At 35.9% G+C, this 23417-nt stretch overlaps 1 pseudogene; it reads right to left on the reverse strand.

The window, feature by feature from the left end:
- Positions 1-19148: 19148 nt before the first annotated feature.
- Positions 19149-22290, reverse strand: LOC103935359 (annotated as a pseudogene).
- Between the last annotated feature and the right edge of the window lie 1127 nt (positions 22291-23417).

Raw genomic sequence — 23417 nt, forward strand, 5'->3', positions numbered from 1 at the left:
ATAGGAGTAAATGGGGCCGCATTTATGAGAATTGAAATGGCTAAATTCTCTTAAGCTCCTACAAAATCCGGGATCTGTTCAGGGCCAAAATGAACATAATTGTATGAATTGATGTGTGGCAGACAGGATATGTGTGTAGTATATTGTCTCGGTTTACTACTGTGATGAACAGTTCAAGATCTTCCACATTCACTGTGTCACCAAGTAAACCCGATATGTTTTCACTAGGGTAAGTTCAAGTCCGAAAGACACTTCACCCAATGCATATCATGTTTATTCTCTCTTAGTTTTAGGCAGCCTAGTCATACATTTGCATTTACATTTGCATTGAAATGTGGGGTATTGTTGGAAATTTTGAGTAGAAATTTCTTTGTCCCACATTGGTCATTCCCAAAAGGTTTCCTCACTTTATAAAGTTTTGTCCCTTATAGAAAGTGATTGGAGTGATAGGCTTTGGAGACTAAAATTAGGCTCACCCTTGGGGTTGGGCTTTGGGGTGTACTAATTAATTGGTAATTAATATATAATATATAATTAATTATCAAAAGATGGGCCTTGGGCCTTGGGGCTCTAATAATTAAATTAATTAATTATTTTCGGATTTAAGTAATTATTTTTAATTAATTTCGAATTTAATTAATTAATTTTTTTTTTTAACCAACAGACTTATCTTTTTAGATGAAGTCTGAAGTTTGAAAAAATACAGAAAGAAAACACCCATCTGAGAAGATGTCTCCCAACAGATGCATCCCTTCCTCATACATGTTGCGAACAGGCATAATCATATTATATATACATCCATTTGCATGACATTTAGAACACAGAAAAAATACAATTCTTCTTCTATAATCCAAAACATCATTACTGAGAGAATCACATAGAAATTCGGTAGAAGCCAAGTTTTCCGGTGCTGGAATTCTGACTTGATTGTTGAATCCTGGTGAAGCAGACGTCCGTAGAACTACAAGCACTAAGTAGGGATGAAATTTCTGTTTCAAGGACATTGCGGTACACAAGCCTCGATCTTCAATATTTCTGTTCAATATTATTTCATTGTTCATACACTATTAATTTCCTATTTGCATTTATTATTTATTAGCATATATAATTTTATCACATATTGTTGACATATATCCAACATCTTTTGCTACCTCCGCTCCACTTTGTCCCTCCCATCTTCTCCTTCCATGCTTCCCACAACTTGAAAACCCAGAAAATCGAACCCAGAAAACCAAAAAAAAAAAAAAAAAATGTGGGATGAGCTTGAATCAACGATGGGAGTGATATAGAGCGTAAACCAAACCCAGAAAACATAAAAATCGCTGATCACAAACCTTACGTATCTTTCACCTTCAAGCTAATTGCACATGCACCCTGCCCTAACTCCTTAATTTTCAATCTATCTTTTGCTCTGTGGTTTGATTTTGAAGATATGCACAGTCGATTATAAAGTTGTGAGAGGGAGTGAACAGGGTGAAAGGGTGGGGGAGAAAGAGCTGGATGGGAAACGAAAAGGGAAGAGATGGAGAAAAAGGAGGAGAAATAGTTTGGCTAAAGAAAAAAGGTGAGACGGAGAGACTTCAAGAAAATAGGAAAGAAAACAAAAAGAAAAAGGAAAATAATTTTTATTATCCTGCTCTTTAGTCCGAAACTACACCAAACAAGTCATTAAGTTAGTCCATCTTAATCTATTGTAAGCTAGTTCAACTTAGTCCTTGAAACTAGTCCAGTTCGAAATAGTCCGGTGCAATAAACGCACTCGAAAGGTATTGATTTAATGACTAGTCTTTCGAAAGGATGTGTGTTGACTCCAGTACTTTGGGCTCTGGATAAGACTATTGTTAGATTCAATATAATGAATGGACTAGTTTTTTTTTTGGCCAAAAAAAAAAAAAAGAAAGAAAAAAGAATAGATCAGTTTTTTATGTGGGAGTTACTCGTGAAGAGACGTGTTGAAGAATAGAGTTTGACATCAAAAATTGAGGCATTTCATAATAAAATCTCATACCAAGTAATAAGTGATTGACTAAATTAGAAACAATATGAATGATACTGGTGGTCATACTAAACCTTTAGGTTATAGCAGTGCTTATTGATGCATCGTTAGTAATCCTTATGCAAAAGGTTTCTCATGTTCCACAAACTTTTTAAGCTTTAAAAAGTAACACGTGAATCATGTTCCCAAAGTCCAAAAATTGCTGAATTTACGTGTAATTTTCAAAATTTGATGTCTAGGTCCAGGGTAAAGCCTGTACCGAAATATAAATTGAAGTTGGACATTTTCTTTAAGAAAAAAAATTATAGGATCGAAGGCATACAGTATGAACCCAAGAAAAAGCACAGACATTAATATCGGCCAAAGAAAATACACGTACATTCTTTACCCCCAAAAAAAAAAAACAAAAATTCACATACATTGTCTTCTCTTTACAGCTTACAAGCTTGTTAGAAAGTAGCAAATCCAAAACTAGCTAAAAATAACATAGGAATTTAAAACCACTTTTCTGGTTCCTATTAAATATTCCCGGTCCCAAAGCACAATAAGTAATTCTAGAAGAAACGAAAATTGCATCCATGTGAACGAGGCAACTGGAATAATGGCAAACAATATGCTTGGAATAACAATCGATAGTTTCCCGTCAAGTATAATGCAAAGGGTACAAGAAAAGACAATCATCATGGTGAGATAAAAAGAGAGTGAAAATGCATGCTATCATTTTTGCGAGCAAGGATTTGTAAAAATCATCTTCAGAATAACGTGATGTGAGAATTCCCAGAAACATAATAACCGAAGTTGTGGAAGAAAAGAGCAAGATTGCATCTAAAACTATAAAAATTATGAATACCTTTTTAGTTAAGAATGTAGCAAGACCAGTATCTTCATCATTCCCACCAAGAAATGTGAATGCTGCAGCAAACATCGTGGTGATAATGAGAGCACCTACAACTACTGTACAAGAAATTGTTGTTTCCTTCATTGAAATTTTTGCCGCTTTCCCCATTTCTTTATGATTCTCTGTAAATACTTCATACAATGTCATATTATCATCGTTTACAGATTCACATTTCTCAGAATCTGCAATGCTCTCCACAATCTGCATTTCAAGCAACAAAATATTTTAGCAATGTGACCATGACGTCCTTATCTCATCATATAAATCCTTAAACATTTGTCGTTTAAGACACCACATAACCCAGAATCATTAGTTAAGCTAGCTACATATATAGGATGCTAGTCATATAACGTAGTTAAATAAAACTAAAATTACTCAACCTGGTTATTTGACCGGTTGTTTCTCTTTCTTTCGACCTCTATTTGAGGTGATTGTGGTATCTACGGAAAGCTCTCGACAAGCCCAATGTTTTATTTTTGTTAGATTTCCCAATTTTTTTTTACCCATTTCTATATATCGAACCCATAAACTCCTAAGGGTTTTCTGACAACCTTATCTTTTTTCGGCGATTTTGGCAATGATTTTCATCAAATGAGCTATGAATCTTCATCTATTCTTCATGATATTCAAGTTGGTATGATTTTTCGTGCATTGGTAGTTATTTTTTAGTCAGGTATTTGGAACCCTAGAAATTCGATTTATCTCAGTGATATTGGCTGGTTTTCAACTAGAATTAGTCGTTGGTCTAGTTATGAAAGTTGTTTGTGTCGTTGAACTCTAGATACCAAGCTAATTTGAATTCATTTGGTTAAGGTTGAAAATTTGAGTTTCTCAAACTCTCCACCACAGCTGCTACCACATGTGCGGTGCGTCAGCCCAGTCACAAGTTTTCCTTAGTATTGGAAACCTTTTAGTGACCTTATGAACCTGTGTCTAGCTTGGTTTCCCGAGATTCATTTGTTCGATCTGGTGATCAAATTGGACTACCACTCATTTGTATGATTGGCAGTTATCCAACTGTTGGATCATGTTATGCTTGTAAATTCGCTATTATATATATATATAATAATAATTCTCCTTGTTTACACCTTTGTTTTACTCTTTTATATAGGTTTTACATTATATTTGTGTTTTGTAGGTTGTAACAAGCAAAGAGTGCACAAGGAGCTAAAAAAAGGCTTCTACAATCTTATGTCATCAGCACAGCCTGTGCAGATCAGCTGAGTTCGTGGGTTAAAATGTATTGACTCAGGAAGAAACAGGAGAAGTGCCATATATTCTTGGAAAGCCATGGATGTCTATTTTCCATAGAATTTTACAGTTCATGAATATCATTTTTCTAGAGGGAGTTATGGTAGTTTTAGTACATGAAGGTCGGGCTACGCGCGAATACGAAGTTTTTTACAAACATGTATCAATGTGGCAGATTAAAGGAAGATTAAAATTCCTATTTATTAGGAGTTTTTAACCAGTTGAAGAAAGCCAAAAAATCTGAGAGAAAGTAAGTTAAAAGTCTTTTTTTAATATAATGAGACTTTAAAGCTCATTATGCTTGATAAGGAAAAGAAGGCTAATTGCCTTGTCGGTTACAACTAGAAGGGGAATGAAGGAGGATCCCTAATCAGATCAGCAGAGGGGGCGTGAGATACAAAAACAGAAAAACAAAAGAGAGAGAAAAAAAAAAAAAAAAAAAAAAGATAGGCAGCGGCAGCCACCAAAAAAGAAGAGGAGGCAGCCACGACATAAGGAAGAAAGATGAAGGACCGGGCATCATTCCAAAATTCATCATTGAAGAGTTTCTTCTTCTCCTTTTACTTTCTATTTTGTTTGTCTTTGCTACTCATTTAGATTATGAGTAACTGAATTTCATAGTTGGGACTTGGTTGAAGTCCTAATCATGTTTCTTTGAGTATTTTCGATACACTTTTGTTACAAGACAATTTGTTGTTGCTTTAGTGATTAATTCCAGTTTTAATTCCAATCTTATTGAGTTATTTTATGATTGATCACCATAGAATAGTTTTGTAATTGAGTTCGTTTCATGGGTAAATTTGGATGATCGAGTCTTGTACCTATGCCGAGTAACTAGAAAACTAGTTACGGCTCTTGGAATTAATTATCACGAATAACCGAAATAGATACCATGTTCTAGGATTCGTGTGTTTGTCAATTTCCATTGTATTATGCTTTCTCGGAGTGCAACTTAGTAGATACCATGCTAAATACTTCAAGAATGAAAAGAGTTAGTGTAGACATCCATGCCTAATTTGTTGTTTAGGGAAATCAATAGCTTAAAGAGGAGATACCATGCCTTTAGGTTGACAAATGTTAAGCATCAAAAATCTGTTTTGTATCATCATGTGTATCGGTTGCTTAGGCAAAAAAGGTTAAGGATGGAAACCAAAGTCCTAACTGTTCAAACATCGTTTTCAAATCCCTTATTGCCAATTACTTTTATTTGCCTATGTTCTTTATATTGTGTTTCTATACTTAAATTTAAGACATCTCAAACTATTTTGTTAAACCATTATGTGCATATTTGCTAGTTTTGTGAATTAATTAATTTAAACTGTTAGGAATCATATTCTAGATACATATTAGTGCAATCCTCGTGGGAATGATCTCGTACTTGCTTTCTATACTATGTGTTTGATCTTGTGCACTTGCGAGTTTAAAACGTGCAATTAGTATCTTAATATTTAGGTTGCTAAATGTATAACAAGTTTTTGGCGCCATTGCCGGGGATTGTCCCCTAATCAGTGTCTAGAATTTGATTTCTAATGTCATTTTTTTCCCTTCTCTTCTTAGTTAGTTGTAGTTTAGGATTCATCATTTTTATTTTTATTCCTTTTAGTTATTTATCATTTTTTTTTTATCTTATTGCATAATTTTTGTGCGTAGTTTCTAAAGTTTCTTTGTTGGTTTTGCAGTGCATGCAAGGAAGACGCTTACTCCATCTAGCTCTTCCCATTGACCACGAGCTTGAGCGTACTTTACGCAATTTGAAACAAACGCGCGGGCAGCGAGCTAAGTCCAAACCAAAAATGGCTGACGAAATAGTTAATACTAGAGTCCCAATGCAAGATAAGTTCCAGCCTAAGAACATCAAATTTCCATCTTGTATTGCCTTCCAACCTAATGTTGAAGAGAACATGCATCTATCACCGCAGTTGCTTAGCATGGTTCCCCATTTTAGTGGCAGAGCAGATGAAGATCCTCATCTTCACCTGACAGATTTCTTTGATCTTTGCAGAACACAAGGCATTCAAGGCCTTACTCCCGAGCAAATTAGGTTAATTTTGTTTCCGTTTTCATTGAAATCTAATGCTAAATTGTGGTATAATTCTTTGGAACCAAGATCAATTCAATCATAGGAGCAGTTGGCAACCAAGGTCTTGAAAGAGTTTTTTCCTGCCGAAAAACCAAGCAACTGAAAAGGGAGATTGAGCTTTTCCAACAAAAGGATGGCGATTTATTCTTTGAAGCTTGGAAGGACTTTAAGAACAAGCTTCTTAAGTGTCCAACTCATAACATGCCCAAAGATGATCAGGTACAAGCTTTTTGTAAGGGTTTAAATGATACTAATAAAACTATTGTTGATTCAGCTTGCAATGGGATCCTGCTGAAAAAAAGTGATGAAGAAGCCAATGAAATGTTCGAAAAGTTGAGTGAGAATTCACAACAATTCTCAATGAGAGGAAGAAGCACCACAAGGAGACAAGGAGTTTATGAAATTAATACCAATGATGGTGTGCACGCAAAGATGGCAGCCATGAATACAAAGATTGACATGCTTGTTAAAGCCATATCTTCCCTTAGCGGCAAACAAGCTTTAAGAACTGAGGTATGCGCTATTTGTTCTCATTCTGATCATACAACTGAAACATGTCTTATGTCTTCTTTTACAAATCAGGAGCATGCAAATTATGTGGGACAAGGAAATTACCATCCAAAGAACAATCCATTCTCCAATACATACAATCAAGGATGGAGAAATCACCCCAGTCTTGCATAGAGAAATGGGCAGAATATTCAGAATCCACCAGAGCAACAAATGAATTACGCACAAGGGAGCAACTTTCAAGCTCAATCAAAAGTGCAACAACAGACTCAAAAACAAAAGAAGCTAGATTTTGAGAGCACTGTACTTCAGCTTTTGCAACAGCAACAACAAACAAGTAGCCAACAAGGTCAAGCTATTCAAAAGTTAGAAGCACAGATGGGTCAAATGGCTAAAGAATTGAGTGAAAGAAAGAAAGTAGAGTTCCCATCACAAACTATACCTAACCCTAGAGGTTAAGATGAGCTTAAAGCCATTACAGTCCTGAGGAGCGGTAAAGTTGTTGACAACAAAGTGGGAGTACTAGACGATAAAGAACCAGAGTCTGAAGTTGTGGGTGCATCACCAACAAAAGCAATGGCTTCCAAGAAGGTAAGTGAGAAGGAGAAGGTGATATTGCCACTTGCCACCCTTCCCTCAAAGGTTAGTCAAGCAAAAGAAAGAACAACACTTACTTGATATTTTTGAAACTCTTTGGAAAGCAGAAATCAATATTCCTTTATTTGATGCTATTAAGCAGATTCCATCTTATGCTAAATTTTTAAAGGATTGTTGTACTCACAAAAGAAAGTTTTAGGAACATGAGAAATTTGCATTAACTAAAGAAGTAAGGCAGTTTTGTTGAGAAAGTTACCTCCTAAACTAAAAGATCCAGGGAGTTTTACTATACCTTGCACTATTGGAAATTATCATTTTGATAAATCTTTGTGTGGTTTGGGTGCAAGTGTTAATCTAATGCCTTTCTCCATTTTTAAAAATTTAGGTTTAAGGGATTTGAAGCTAACATCGGTTTCTTTGCAACTTGTAGATCGATCAATCAAATACCTAAGAGGAACTATTGAGGATGTTTTAATCCGGGTTGACAAATTAATTCTCCCTACTGATTTCTTGATTTTAGATATGGAGGAAGATAGGGAAGTTCCAATCATATTGGGTCATCCATTCTTGGCCACTGCACATACATTGATTGACGTTGAGAAAGGCACTCTTACTATGCGCGTTGGCGATGAGGCAACTGAATTTAAAGTATTTGGAGCAAGTCAAGATCTACAAGAGACTAGTAAATGTTACATGATTGACTTTGTTTATGAAGATTTGTTCTCTCTTCTTATTGAGTCTTCCAAAAGGCCTTCTAGCAACCACTGGTTGGCTAATGAAGGAAAATCAAGTTCAATCGCCAAAGATGAAGGGTGGTGGAACAAGAGATTCGTGAACAAGAATAAAATTGATGTTTTCTCCCATTTTAATGATCCGCCATCTTCAACTTAATTCGAAGATGGAGAGCTTGATGGTTTAATTCTTATGGAGATTAATGATTACATCTATCCAGCTAAGTCTCTCTACTTTCTCTTTTACTTTTGTTTTCATTTAATTTGTTTTGTTAGGTTGTTAAATTGTTCTTTCTTTTCCCTATTATTTGTTTGTCCATTCTAAATGCTAGTTTATCTCACAACATTGCGGACAATGTCGATTTTAAGTTTGGGGGAAGGGAAAACAATTCGAACTTGGTTTTTATATTTTCGTTTTATTTAGAGTAAAAAACAAAACAAAAATTAAAAATAAATAAATAAAAGAAATTGTTTTGACTCGCTTTCCGAACATCTATGATGACATTGAGTGTTGTCAACTTGTAATATGTTGTTGTTAGATAGTTGAGGTAGCTTAGTCAACTTGTCTTTATGGGCATGTCGTCTTGATTTACATGTAAACATTATTCTAAAAATTCTCACCTAGGCGCTAGGCGGCTAGTCATCATCCCAATTAATGCTTAGACGTTTGAAAATTAAGAAATGGCGTCTAGACCAATTGCGGCGCCCGTCTAGACCACCTAGGCACCTGCCTAGGTTGCGACTCACTTAGACAAAAAATAAATAACTTTCACTTGGCATTTAATTTTTTTCAATAAATTGAAAGAGACTTGTTGAATACTTAAATGAGCACACACTATTGCTTGTTCCCCATGTTTTCATTATGTTCCAATACTTCATAATACATATGTCATTTTATTTTTTAGTTTATGATGAAATTATATATGTTGAGTATAAACAGACATTTATTTACACGAAATATAATAGATTTACTTAAATTCGCCTAGTCCGCCTAGGTGCCTGTCTAGACCCTGCCTAGCCGCCTAGGCGGTAGGCTCCAACCCGCCACCTGACTAGCGTCTAGTGTCTTTTAGATAAGTCAGTATTGTATACTGTAAGAGATTCATTGGAGCGGTGGTGGTGAATCTGGAATAGAAAAGAATTCAGGTGGGTGACTTTAATATTTTCTTTGATATGGTTATCACCCATGAAAACCTTGTTGTTATATTATGCGTGGATATAACATGGATTTACAAATAGTTTTATTGAAATGTGTGCTAGTGTATACCTATGTTATGTTTTAACTGATTGTCAACTGTAAGGGACAGTAGAGGATCGCTAACTAGTATTGTGGGGTGATGTGGCATTGAGTTTGCACCACGTAGCAGTGTGGTACATGAATGGTCCTGTTTGGTTAATCTGCATTGTGGGACCATACTATTTAAGGGTTGTCGCTTCATTAATCAGCTATGGGCAACCATAAAGTTGTACGTAGTTAATCTGCAATAGGTGATCCTTGCTACTTAGGTATGTCCATACGAACTTTAAGGATCATCATGCTTGGTTAATATGCGATTGGTCATCACTGCCTAGCATCATTCTTAGGCTTTCTACGTTGTTAATGCTCTGTATTTATAAAGCTAATACGCTTGATGACGACGTTGTAAACTTGTTTGCCTGACCCTTGAGTACCAAAGCTGCCGAACCTAAGAATATTATCTTCAGATCATCCCACGTGCATGCAATCCCATCTTTTTGCCAGCCAAAAATTATCATCTTTATCCTATGATGCATGGACACGGGTAACAGCCATCGTATCCCGTATCTGACACGCAGGGATACGGATACGCATAGGATACGTGTGGATACGAGCCCGATACGTATCGGAATGAAGGGATACGTTATTTATTAATGAGATACGCGTATCATACTGTCGAGATACGCGTATCACACTTTTCAGATACGTTTTCAACTAAATCAGAGGATAATCCAACTAAATCAGAGGATAATCAGAAGAAAAAAAATAAAAAATAAATCAAGAAATCCGCACAGAATCGTGATTGATTCCAATTAGCTAAACTGAAACGATTGTTTGGCTAAAACCCAAAACGATTTTGGGTATAAAATAATGATTTACCTATTTTTCTTCACTTGAACCTCAGGAATCAGAATTCAGAAATCAGACTTGTTGCCTGCAACTGCTCCGTCGTCTCCGTCCAACTGCTTCGTCGTTTCCGTCCAACTGCTTCGTCGTCTCCATAGTCTCCGTCTGCAACTGCTGGTAAGAGCTTTCGACTTCGTTTTCACTATGGTAATTTTGAAGCTTAATCTGGTTCCCAGAAACAGAACCCGGATCTGCAGCTGAAAGGAAAGCTTGATTTCCTGTTTTTAATTTCGAAGTTAAAAGGACTGATTCAATGTGTAGATTGGAAAAAGGGCTTTTGCTTTTTGTATATAATATATTAAATTAATATAGTAGTTCAATGAATGCAGCTTCCTGGCACTGTCTGTGGAAGCACTCAAAGCTTGTGCTTATATTCTTTTGCTTTTTGTATATAATATAATAAAAATGACCTCCGTATATCCTTACGCCAACATTTTTCTATTGGAATAGCCTTTCATGATATTTAGATTATAATACATTGTTCTAGATATTATTGTACTTTCATGATATTTAGTTTAATCTGTTATGTAAATTGGGAATACAGTGTTCTAGATATTTAGATTATAATATTTTATGTATATGCTTTCATGATGCATTTTTTATTTCTTAAGTTAATATAAATTTTTCATGTATTAGTCTTTGTCTATACGATTATATGATGAATTGACTTTTATTGTTTATATGTTTGTTAATTTAGGAAAATGAATCACCCTGATAATGTTAATCTGGATGAGATTGTTGAAAATTATAATGCTCCGCTGTGGAAGTATGTCAAAAAGCTCGAAAAAGTGGGAAATAGAGGAGGAGGAAATACTAAATTTGAGTGCAATTATTGTCAAAAAACTTATAAAGGATCCTACTCTAGGGTCAAGTTTCATTTGTTAAAAATGTCTGGAAATGGGATCGCGCCTTGCAACAAGGTTACTGATGAAACTCTTGCGGAAATGAATAAGTTAGTTCGAGAGTGTGAATACAAGTTGAAGAGTTCTGCTCCTAAACATGTTTCGTTGCCCAATACTGGTTCATTCTGTTATGATCTACCTGAAGCAAATCTTGATCCAAAGAAGAGAAAGGGAATAAGTGGGCCTCTCAGTAAAGCTTTTAACAAGGAGGCTCGAGATCAATGTGATGCCGAAGTTGCAAGGATGTTTTATACAGGTGGCTTATCATTTAACCTTGCAAGAAATCCGCACTATCGGAACTCATATGTTCGTGCTTCTACACTTTCAGGGTATGTTCCACCAGGTTACAACGCACTGAGAACTACTCTTCTGCAACAAGAGAAGAGTGTCATTGAGCGGTGCCTCCAACCAATCAAGCGCACATGGAGCACTAAAGGTGTAAGTGTTTGTAGTGATGGGTGGACAGATGCTCAAAGGAGACCACTTATTAATATTATGGCAGCTTGTGAAAGTGGGCCAATGTTCTTGAGAGCAATTAATTGTGAAGGTGAATACAAAGACAAGCATTGTATTGCCAACTTTCTTACAGAAGCTATTAAAGAAATTGGTCATGAAAATGTTGTTCAAGTGATCACTGATAATGCCCCTGTTTGTAAAGCTGCTGGGTTACTTATTGAGGCCCACTATCCCCATATCTTTTGGACACCCTGTGTTGTTCACACTCTTAATCTTGCTTTGAAGAGTATATGTACTCCGAAACAAACAGAAGTTTCCTACGATGACTGCAATTGGATTTCAACTATTGCTAGTGATGCTTGGTCCATAAAAAATTTTATTATGAACCATAGCATGAGATTGTCCATGTTTAATGAACATTGCAAACTAAAGTTACTTTCCATTGCCGAAACAAGGTTTGTTTTCTCCACTTTTTTTTTTTCCTTATTTAATTATAAGTTGTCCTAATTTTTAAATTTTTCAGATTTGCTTCCACACTTGTGATGCTTAGAAGATTGAAGGAAATAAAGGAAGGTTTACAACAAATGGTGATTAGCCCGAATTGGGCTTTGTACAAAGAAGATGATTTGGTTAAAGCAATGATGGTGAAGCAAAAGATATTGGATGAGGATTTTTGGGAGAAGATTGATTATATTCTTTTCTTTACAGCTCCAATATATGAGGTTATTAGAATGGCTGACACAGATAAACCTTGTCTTCACTTGGTGTATGAGTGGTGGGATGCTATGATTGAAAAGGTGAAAGCTGCTATATACAGGAATGAGCGCAAGGCATTACATGAAAAAAACAACTTTTTTGATGCGGTGTATCGCATTTTATTGGAGCGATGGACTAAAAGTAGCACACCACTTCATTGTTTGGCACATTCATTAAATCCAAGGTAATGATTTTGCTAACTTACTTATAAATTCTTCTAGATTAATTTTTAGCTTTATGAGTACATTTTTAAACTGTTATTTCTTTTATTTTAGGTATTATAGTTCAGAATGGTTCCAAGAATATCCTAGTCGTCTTGCTCCACACCGAGATGTTGAACTTACAATTGAAAGGAAAAAGTGCTTTGAGAGATACTTTTCCAATGAGGAAATTAGAAGAAATATCAATGTGGAGTATGCCTCTTTCTCTATGTGCTTGAATGACTTTGGAGCTATTGATTCTATGAATGATAGATTTCATTTGGAACCAGTGATGTGGTGGATTGTCCATGGAGCTTCTACACCTAGTCTCCAATCCATAGCGTTGAAGCTACTTGGACAACCTTGTTCCTCCTCTTGTTGTGAAAGAAATTGGAGCACTTATAGTTTTGTTCACTCTTTAAGAAGGAACAAGATTACACCACAAAGAGCTGAGGATTTGGTATTTGTGCATAATAATCTTCGTCTTTTATCAAGGAATAGCTCAACCTACAAGGAAGGTATTACTCAATTGTGGGATGTTGGAGGAGATGGCTTTGAAAACTTGGGTGAAGAAAGTGTCGGGATGCTTGAAATAGCTAACCTTTCACTTGATGAACCGTCATTGGAGACTACTTTAGTTACTGGAGGAGACATCATGAATGTGGAAGTTGAATGAGACTTTGCTTTTTTTAATTTTCGTTTGGATTTTCATTTTAATTTTTCAAGTTTGAAGACTAATTGCTTGTTGGATGGACTATCTTTCTAACTGTTAGGAGTTTATTGAAATAAATTTAAACTTGAGTAATAAATTTGAATGTTTATTTTATAATATTTTAGATATATTTATTTATTTATATATATTTTTAATTACCGTATCCTTGACGTATCGTGTCTTCATTTTTAGAAATTTGATGTGTCCCCGTATCGTATCGTATCGTATCGCCGTATCCGTGTCCGTGTCCATGCATCCTAGTCTTTATCCCATCTTTGCATATTTGAACCCCATGCACTAGCAGCTACCCTTACCTACTCTTACTTGCCGTCACCAAAAGCCTCTCGGCTCCATCTACGCTTGTCAATTTCAAATAAGTGGGGCTTTGCAATTGCCCTTGATAACAAGAGGATTCTTGGTTGGGTACTGTAAAATTCATGAAATTGTAAAGATGTAGTCGGTGTGCCTGCAACTAGGATGGTAAACTTGAAACTGTAATTTCATGATAAACATGAAATGCTAATCTATTATAGTGAGAGTATGGTGGGTCGAATTCGATTAGGTCTACTATACTGTTAAGATTTAGAATTTAATTTTTAGAAAGATGAGGCTTGGTCAGCGACGAGTAGGATTGCAGTTTACTACTAGCAGTGTTTGGTCGCTGGCGTGGGGGGTCGAGATCGTGGTGGGTGTCGTAGTGGGCGGAGACTCGGTGAAAAAAACCTATAGCCAAGCAGGAAGTACATATATGGGATAAAGATGTTCACATCTATTTTATAGTACCATTATGGAGCAACTAACCATGTTAACAAAAACCAAATCGGACTTCACACATGTAACATACCTGAAGAAATGAGATGCTTTTGATTCTCTTTCTGGTCGCAGAGATGACCTTGATCACTCTGGTCATTTTTAAGTTTTTCAACATTTATACCATTATCTTTGTTGATGGGAGAAAGACGTTTTATGCGTATACCTATCAGAATAAGAACACAAGCCCAATCATAATTCAATTAAATGTTCCTCTGAAGCAAGTTTTTATGTTATGTACTCATGTAGTACTTCTACAATGAACACGGATCACCTCTGGATCCATTATGTGGGGATCCTAGGAATTCTCACATCTCAACCGTTCATCGTATATTATGCGGCCAGATTTAGTCAGGTACTATTTGTATTTAATTTAAAATAATAAAAATAAAATGATTTTTGACCGCACGATTCACAATAAACAGTTGAGATGTGGGGATCCCTAGGATCCCCACATAATGGATCCACAGGGGATTGTGTTATTCTACAATTGATCCGATGATTTACAATATTGTGTTCTTTAAATGCTTTAGAAATAACATCACAGTTGGGAGATTTTGATTATGTTATTAGTCACTTGAGGGGTAAATTTGCTATAGAAATAAGGGTAATGCTACGAAGACTAAATTTACAAACTAAATAATGTGTCACAAATAAGAATAAGCACGTTTGTCAACCTTTAAGTAATAAACCAGTCATCAAACATTAATTTTAGTCCCTAGTCATCAAACATTGATTTTCGTTTGAGCAAACATGTGGAAATGTAACACTAATTACAAAGTGTGTTGATTTTATTTTTTTAGAAAATTAGATATTAATCCTTAAATAAGATGAAGTTTAGAAAAATGTCTTATACAAGATTAAAAATTGATTTTAATCCCTAGACACTATTTAATGCCATCATGTGTATGCAATGTCTCTCTTTTTATTTATAATTTTTTGGTGTTCATAAATTAAAATTTATGAAAATATTATAAATTTTAATTCTCATTATGGTAAGTCTCCTATATAAGAAAATATTTTCGTAGAGATTTTTCGGTACTCTTATGTTTTTGCATATTTTCTTATGTGCCACCAATTAATTACAATTTTTTTAGGTACGAACATTTCGGTACATTAGGTTAGTATAATATGTTTAGGTATGGACACTTCGGTACACTAGTTTATAATATATAGTATATTTAGGTACCAATATTTTGGTACCTTAGTTTAATATTATATATTTAGGTATGAAATTTTCGGTACACTTATGATTTTGCATATTTTCTTACGTGCCACTAATTAACTACGTACAATACATTTAGGTAGTACAATATATTTAGGTATGAATATTTTGGTACACTAATTTAGAAAAAATATATTAAGATATGGACGTTTAGGTACACTAATTAGAGGAAGCTAAATAAAATTAATGAATTAAAATGTGTATAATAATAAATTTAAAATTTAATGTAATGTAATGACATTAAATAAGATATCTATTAAACATTATAACAAAAATATAATATGAATTTGAATTAAGTACACATTAATGGACTAAAACCAATATCCAATCTAACACCAGGTTTTTATTAAATCTTAATTTCTTTAAGGATTAAAGTTTATAAACCCTTTTATTTTTTTCCAAACGAAGTACAGCTAAAGGACTTTTATTGTGGAGGGTAATAGGTAATTTTAAAAACTGAAAATATGAGGAGAAAATCAAGGTTCTAAAAAATGCTAGACGCTAGTCAGGCACTGGGGTAGCGCCTAGCACCTAGGCGGCTAGGTGGTGTCTAGGCGGGCGCCTAGGTGGTCTAGACGGATTTAGGTAAATTTCTTGTATATCTTGTAAATAATTGCATATTGACACTTACAAAAAATTATACTTGTATGAAATACATAAATAAGATAATAAAATAATGATAAAATGCAAATAAAATATCTAGCAAGTCCAGAATTTAAAAATATATTAAGCATACATACCATATAACTTAAGACATTTTAAATGACTATATCTAATTTTTAAAGATTAAAAGTAAAAATCCGGTTAGGTGGCTCATAATAAAAAGAATTTTGAAAATGTGCATATGCATACTTTCCCATTTCATAAAGCACCACGTGTGTGGTGTGACCCCTTCCCTCCAACCCTAGTTCCCATGCCTCACATCAGCCAAAACCCATGCCTCACATCAACCAAGACAGTCACAGAGTCCCAAACTAAGGAGTCCATTTTGACGCCCTGAAAACAGGAATATTCTATTTTTTTTTATTCTTTCCTTTTCCTCATCCTCTTCGTCTTCTTTTCGTTCCCTCTTCTTCTTCTTCTTCTTCTTCTTCTTTTTTTCCATTTTTCCTCTGTAAATTCTCCCTTCTTTCTTCGATTGCTCCGCCCGATTCCCTTTCTCCACCTAATTAAGTTTCTCGTTTCCTCTCCCTTCATTCTTCTTCGATTGCTCGGCCTGATTCCCCATCTCTCCGCCTAATTTCCATCTTCTTGCTCTGTATAATTTTCCAAAACCTAATCATGAGTCCAGTCTTCTTCTTCTTCTTTTTTTTTTTCCATTTTTCCTCTGTAAATTCTCCCTTCTTTCTTCGATTGCTCTGCCCGATTCCTTTTCTCCACCTAATTAAGTTTCTCGTTTCCTCTCCCTTCATTCTTCTTCGATTGCTCGGCCTGATTCCCCATCTCTCTGCCTAATTTCCATCTTCTTGCTCTATATAATTTTCCAAAACCTAATAATGAGTCCAGTCAATTTCCTCAAGCACAGCAAAGAAATCCTCTCCGGCGAAGAAATATGGGCTTCCAGGTCAAAGTTCTCGTTTTTTTCCAACAATTGCACTGTTATTCTGATTCCTTTTACATATCTCTCTCATGTTTGCTCTTCCTCTTCTTGTTCTTCTTCTTTTTTTTTCCATTTTTCCTCTGTAAATTCTCCCTTCTTTCTTCGATTGCTCCGCCCGATTCCCTTTCTCCACCTAATTAGGTTTCTCGTTTCCTCTCCCTTCATTCTTCTTCGATTGCTCGGCCTGATTCCCCATCTCTCCGCCTAATTTCCATCTTCTTGCTCTGTATAATTTTCCAAAACCTAATCATGAGTCCAGTCAATTTCCTCAAGCACAGCAAAGAAATCCTCTCCGGCGAAGAAATATGGGCTTCCAGGTCAAAGTTCTCGTTTTTTTCCTACAATTGCACTGTTATTCTGATTCCTTCTACATATCTCTCTCATGTTTGCTCTTCCTTCACGCTCTCTAGATTTCTCTTTCGTCGCCATCGTGGTGTAGTGAGATGGAAAATTTTAACAAAACTGCCGCGGAGGCCGCTTAGCCCAACGCCTAGGCACCGCCTAATACCCATGCCGATTTCCTTAACGTTTTTGAAATAATCGTGGCAGTGGCCCAATGCCCAGCGCCTAGGCGACCGCTCAGACCGCGTTTAAGAACACTGGAGAAAATAAAAAGCAGTGTTGAACTAACCGTAATAAATCAACTTTTCCTAGAAATTGAGTCGGCTTCCACTTTTGAATGCAAAACGGTCACTGGCCAATGTTACTATGAGGAATTCTCCGTTGTGATCTTTAGCCATGGCTAGTTATGTGTGTAACGCTAAATCAAATCTCACGCAATATTTATATATAATAGAAGTGTGAAAACAACAGTTTAAGTATGCAGATAAAATATGTAACCAAAAAGATCACACACGGGCAAAAGAAGATATAGCTAGGGTGTCAACATTAATAATTGGTCATGTTTGAAAGTCAGTCAATTCCCTTTCTTACCAAATCGTTTGTAACGAAAGCCGAGAGAAATCAGTTAAGAGGCATCGGTAACGTGCAGTGTTTTGCGTGGAATGACAGAATAGAGATAACGAGCCATTGTTTCCCCAATTGACAAACTCTAAGCGAAGACAACTAGAGGCGTTGTGCCGGAAGGTAAAATTACCATAAATCGGATATAAACATACAATCAGTGGCGGATCTAAAAAGGGACCTGGGAGGTCCCAGGACCCTTCGGAGAACCTAAATCGTGCTTTGAAATTTTCTGGGGATCCCTCGTACTCGAAGATGACAGCTAGTGTAGCTGCAGTTGCGGCGTCTTCTTGGAGAAGACGGCCGCGCGAGGAAGAAATATTTTTTTTTCTGTTTTAAGACTTGGCCCATAAAGCTCATTTAGGCCAATTGTTTGGTTTTGTTCGATTTTTGCTATTTGTTTGTGGGCATAATATTTTGCTTAGGCTTTTGGTGAGATGGTTGGCGTGTTGCTTGTTTTCTTGTTTTCAGGGCCCACTTTTTCTTTGTGTTACTTTCTTGGGTCTTTATTTTGTAAAGTTTTTTTGGTAACTAATGAATTTTACCTTTGTATCATAAAAATAAAAATTAAAAAATAAAAAAAAATAAAAAAAAAAAAACCTCAAACCCCTATCACGTCCCCCTACAATCCCACCCCATCCCTTCCTCAACTTGATATTATATTCTCCCTTAAAAAAAACTTAATATTTATATTTATTTTATGCATTTTGATAATGATTTTTCTCAGTTAAAAGGATTAGCAATCTTGCTAAAAAAATGGTGGAAGAAAGGGTTGCAGCAAATATTTGCATATGTATATTTGCTTATTCAGTGGGCTTTGGTTTTACCGGGTTGCAACTGCTTCAATGGAAATGACATTTTTTGCTATGAATATCAAGGGTCTACTTCGCAACAAAATGGGAAATCAATAGTTGCGTGGAGATGATATTTTTCACTATAATTTTTTTTATCTTTATTATTGGGACTCCCTGAATCTAAAATCCTGGATCTGCCACTACATAGAACTTCCAATTCGGTGACAATTTCACAGTTAATTCATTGCATGGATGGTCTTGAACTTGTAGGTTTTTTGGGTAAAGGTCCTTAAGTACATCCTCCTCTTTTTAATTGTGAGACGTGTAAGAATTAGCCAAGTACTTTGAAAAGTAGAGATTCTGTCATGTCATTATTATATTTACCCATGTAAAAAATTGGTATGAAAATTGAATGTGTTCAATGTCTTCAATTTCATCTACTCACTTTGACGCCTGTAAAATCCTCTCCACATTCTTATATTAAACATTTTACGTCACCGTGACAATGAACTCATTTTCAAGATTGCATCTTTCAAGGCAAAATATGCAAAACAGTGAACAAGTTTTCAGATATATATCCAGGAGCGAGTTTGCCAGTCATTGATTGTGCAGCTTTAATCTATGCAACAGAATAGACCTTTACCACCTTCGTTGTATCACAAACAACTAGCTTTTCCGTATCAGCCGGAGTGGTGCCGAGCCAGTTGACCTGCCAAGGCAATCTTCCCCAATTAACGTGCAGTGTTTTGACGAAATGTTATTAAAAGATACAGAGCTGTGGAACCGAATGTGTCTTGAATTTCCAAATCTTCCTTTGCCATTAACTCGACCAACTGTTCTATACTGCGTAGTGAAGAGCTGTACCGCCACTTGAAATTCTTTCACTTCCTACCTAGGGATGGTCGTGAAGAAACTGGATCGCTTTATCCCAATCATTAGACTTCGCATATTTGACGAAAGTTGCATGGATATCGTTTGCATTGCTCTCATGTCCTGCATGCCATCTTTTATTTTAACTTTGTTAACTGCTAACTTTCCCCCGCAATATCTTAATTTATGAGGGATCAAGGTATATATTTATACTACCTGCATTGAGCCCTTCTTCCATTGCGAGCTCTGGCCTAGCTTCACGATCAATTGGGGTTGGCCCATCATCATGATCAATCGGGGCTGGATACGCTTGAAGAAGTGACCTCTCATCTGAAAATGGAAATCTTGATGTTCAGATATTACCATCAATTCTTAATTTGTCTTTTCTTTTCCTTTCTTACAAATGCCTATGTGTGTGAGAAGTTCAGCTACTAATCAGAATGCTTTATTAATCCATAATACATACAAAATATTCCTCATAAAAAATATCGACAGTGATGCTCATGGTGTTCACATATCTAGAAAGTTCAATTCTACCACTGGTTCTCCTGGGAAACCTTGTTACACTATTTAAGACATGATTAACAACTTCAAGGCAGTTTATTATTTAAACTCTTGAGTAATTTGTGACCTTTCAGTTTACAATAAACTCTACATAAAATATATAAGTATAAAAGAAAAAAAAGTTGTCAATCTCATGAAAAAAATCAACTAAAAACTAACTGCAAAACGAAGGCAATCAAATCAATACTCAAACCAAGATAAGCCAAAAAGTTGGCCTATCATCCTTCGAGTAAACACGAATATTAGCCTGGGTTCTCCTTCTCGTCTCATTTATAACTTACCTCCTTGTCCAAGGAGGCATCCAAGTACAAGAAGCCTAATAGTGATTATGCCTTTATCGGAGAATTCACTTATGCTGTTCTGAAGCTCAACAATTGTCTCAATGGTTTGTGATCTGGGATTCCACAAAGCCTGAAAAAAAATGAGCAAGCTGATCCACTGCTAGCATATTCTTGATCCACAGGCACCAGCAAACAGTTGGTGCACGGTACGTTGTCCATGCCAATAACACTTCTAAGCCAATATGAAAAGAAGTTAAAGACAGGAAATGGCTGTACATCACAAAATAGCATACCTCAAAAGCAGAGACGTGAATGACACTTTCTTCTGAATCCTTTGATGCATCCTGAGCATGAATACTGGCTCCTGTTTCCAGTTGTAAACCGCCCTTGCCAATAACCCACCAAATTTCCCAGCTGAACACATAATTTTCATGAAAACTCAGCTAGAGCTAGAGCTGCACCCCCATGTCCAGGAGGAAAACCATTAAAACCACCCCGGACAAATCCAGAACGGTTTTCATATCCTCCTGTCCATGGCATTGGCGACATAGTGTGGGAAGGAGCCCGATTAGACAACATTGGATTTCTAGGTGAAAGGAAAGGCATAGGAAAGCCTGAAGGAGGCTTGTCCTTCCTAGGATTCTGATGCGGTAGATTAGACACTTCATAAAGTGCCCTCTTTGTCACATTTGGTTTTGCAGATATCTCACTTATGTTGAAAGTTAATATAGGCACCAAAAAACAAATAACAAAGAATTTTTCATGTGAGTTTCATATAAGCATGTTTGGAGATTGAAAGTGACCAAGCTACAAAATCATATGCTTTTACAAATGTAAAAAGAAGACAAGAAAAATCTCAATACACCCACAAGTTTCCAGCAGCAGACTTCGCTGGCACACAGTGATTGCATACGTGGACCACTGGACCTTCATTTGTATACATAGACATATTTAGGGTCTATATTTTGAGCACCAATAAATTTCCCAATAATAACATACACAGCTGGGAACGCATATTAAATTAAAAACAACAAAAATCATTTCTAACACAAAAATAAGTTTGAAAAAAATTTCACTTGAATCAACAGATGATCTCATACGACGTCATAAGATTTGCTCTATTAGCTCAATCAAAAGTCTAATCCCATCTACATCATATAAAATCTTCTTTTGGAACATTATTTCCTATGTTAGAGAACATGCAAGGAGCACAAAAATAGAAAGAGTACCAGCACCAATTCATCAGTATCCATAACACAAGTTGGAAGCTGATCTGCAGGAAGGACAACCTACCATATTGTTTGGAACTAGAAGTCTTGTGGTAACAACACTGTTCTCGTTGTCATCATCAAATGTAACTCCACCAAAACGATCTTCCTCTACAATCCTGTCATGAACTTTCAACAGAGCATCCTGGGCAGCACAATGCGGCTCCATTTCATTTCCCTGTGCTAAATTTTCATGGTTATTTTGTTTGCTTGAAATTTTTGTTGGAGAGCTATAGATAATAATTACTCTCTCATCTGAGCCAAGAACAGAATCAGAAATAATCTTTGCCGGGGATCTCCTCTAAGGGCTTTGACTATGTTGCCACCCCTCCCAATACCACCACAGACCTTTTTACAAGGGCAGAGAATACGATACACAGTGTTGAGCAACTGATAATCCTCTGAAGGTTACTTACGGCTTGAATCATTCCACTTTCCTTTCTTATAGTTGTTGTAACCCCCTCTTCCTTTAAACTATATTAGGGCGTTTCTTGAAAAAGTTTCGATTGTTCCCATCCATCATACCCGTCAATACTAAAAACTAATAACTGAAGCGGACTAAATTTTAAGCAAACCTTAATACCTGGATTAAACAAAACAATAACAAAAGTCGCCATTACTGCGAAAGAGCCGAATGCCATACTAATTTTCTCAAACAATGAAACTGGGCTCATCATTTCCAATTTCGAACGGAACACTAAATTAAGCAAAAGCTATTGAATTCAGGGACTGCCAATACAAAAGTTCAATTATACATTGTAAAGCTTGTAGTTAAAAAACGTACCTTGACCTAGTAAAGTATTTCCAACGAGCTAGCAGCCGTAATTCGTGAGCGTTAGGCTTCGGGCCATCGCCCTAGGGTTCCAAAAACCAAACATATTCAGCTCAAATACAAAACTGGAAGCAAAAAGGACACACCTTATGGGATAACCAAGCTCATACAATATCAAATTCAAGCGTTTTCTTTTCTGGGAACTAACCAAAACAATAATGCAAGACAAAAGTTGGAATCTTTAGTTAATTAACGACAGGAAACAATGAATTAGATGGAGGGTGATCGGAGAAATGAGAAGAACATAGCACAGGCCAGTCAGTAAAACTGTAAGATTATGGTTTGTGGGGAAGTTAATGAAAAGTTTTTACCTTTTTACGTACCAAAGCGCGCGAGCGAGAGAGAGAGAGAGAGAGAGAGAGAGAGAGAATCAGACGTAAAGGGAGTGTGGTTAACAAGGTGGAGCATGGAGTCTTGGACTTGCAGAGTTTTACCTGTATTTTTTTTTAGGAAAACTAATGAAAATGATTTGAAAACTTTGAGTTTTAACGATAGGGACAAAATAAAGAATAAAGTGAATGGTACCAGGTTTGACTTTTTAGTGTAAAAATGTGGTTTTTTATTAAAGTGAACAATACCGTGGGTTTTTCGTTAAAACTCCCTTTGTTTTCGTTGGAAAACGAGGTGGGCTTCGACCCATTTCGACTTTTTAGGAAAGGCCTAACTTAACTTCGACCCGTTTCAAATTGGACATGTCACAAGAGGTCTTGTGCATGACCAATTTTTAAAAAAATCCAGAAGTATTGGAAGACTCTTCGTGGGTTTAGATTTTGTAATATACTCAGAATATAAATCGGTACATCACATGTTATAATATAAGGAGAGAGATGCGAAAAATGTATATTTATCTAGTATTCATAATGTATTAACTTGTATTCCGGATAGATGAAAAAATTTCTCCCTTTAAGGGTGTTAATTCCAACATCCGATGGAGTTGATCCTTGAGGGATAACTAAAGATTTCATTGTTTGAAACTTT

Source organism: the organism of the source record quoted next, unplaced genomic scaffold, assembly GCF_019419815.1.
Source record: "Pyrus x bretschneideri cultivar Hongxiangsu unplaced genomic scaffold, Pyrus_bretschneideri_v1 Contig13, whole genome shotgun sequence".
In the NCBI taxonomy this organism is placed as follows: domain Eukaryota; kingdom Viridiplantae; phylum Streptophyta; class Magnoliopsida; order Rosales; family Rosaceae; genus Pyrus; species Pyrus x bretschneideri.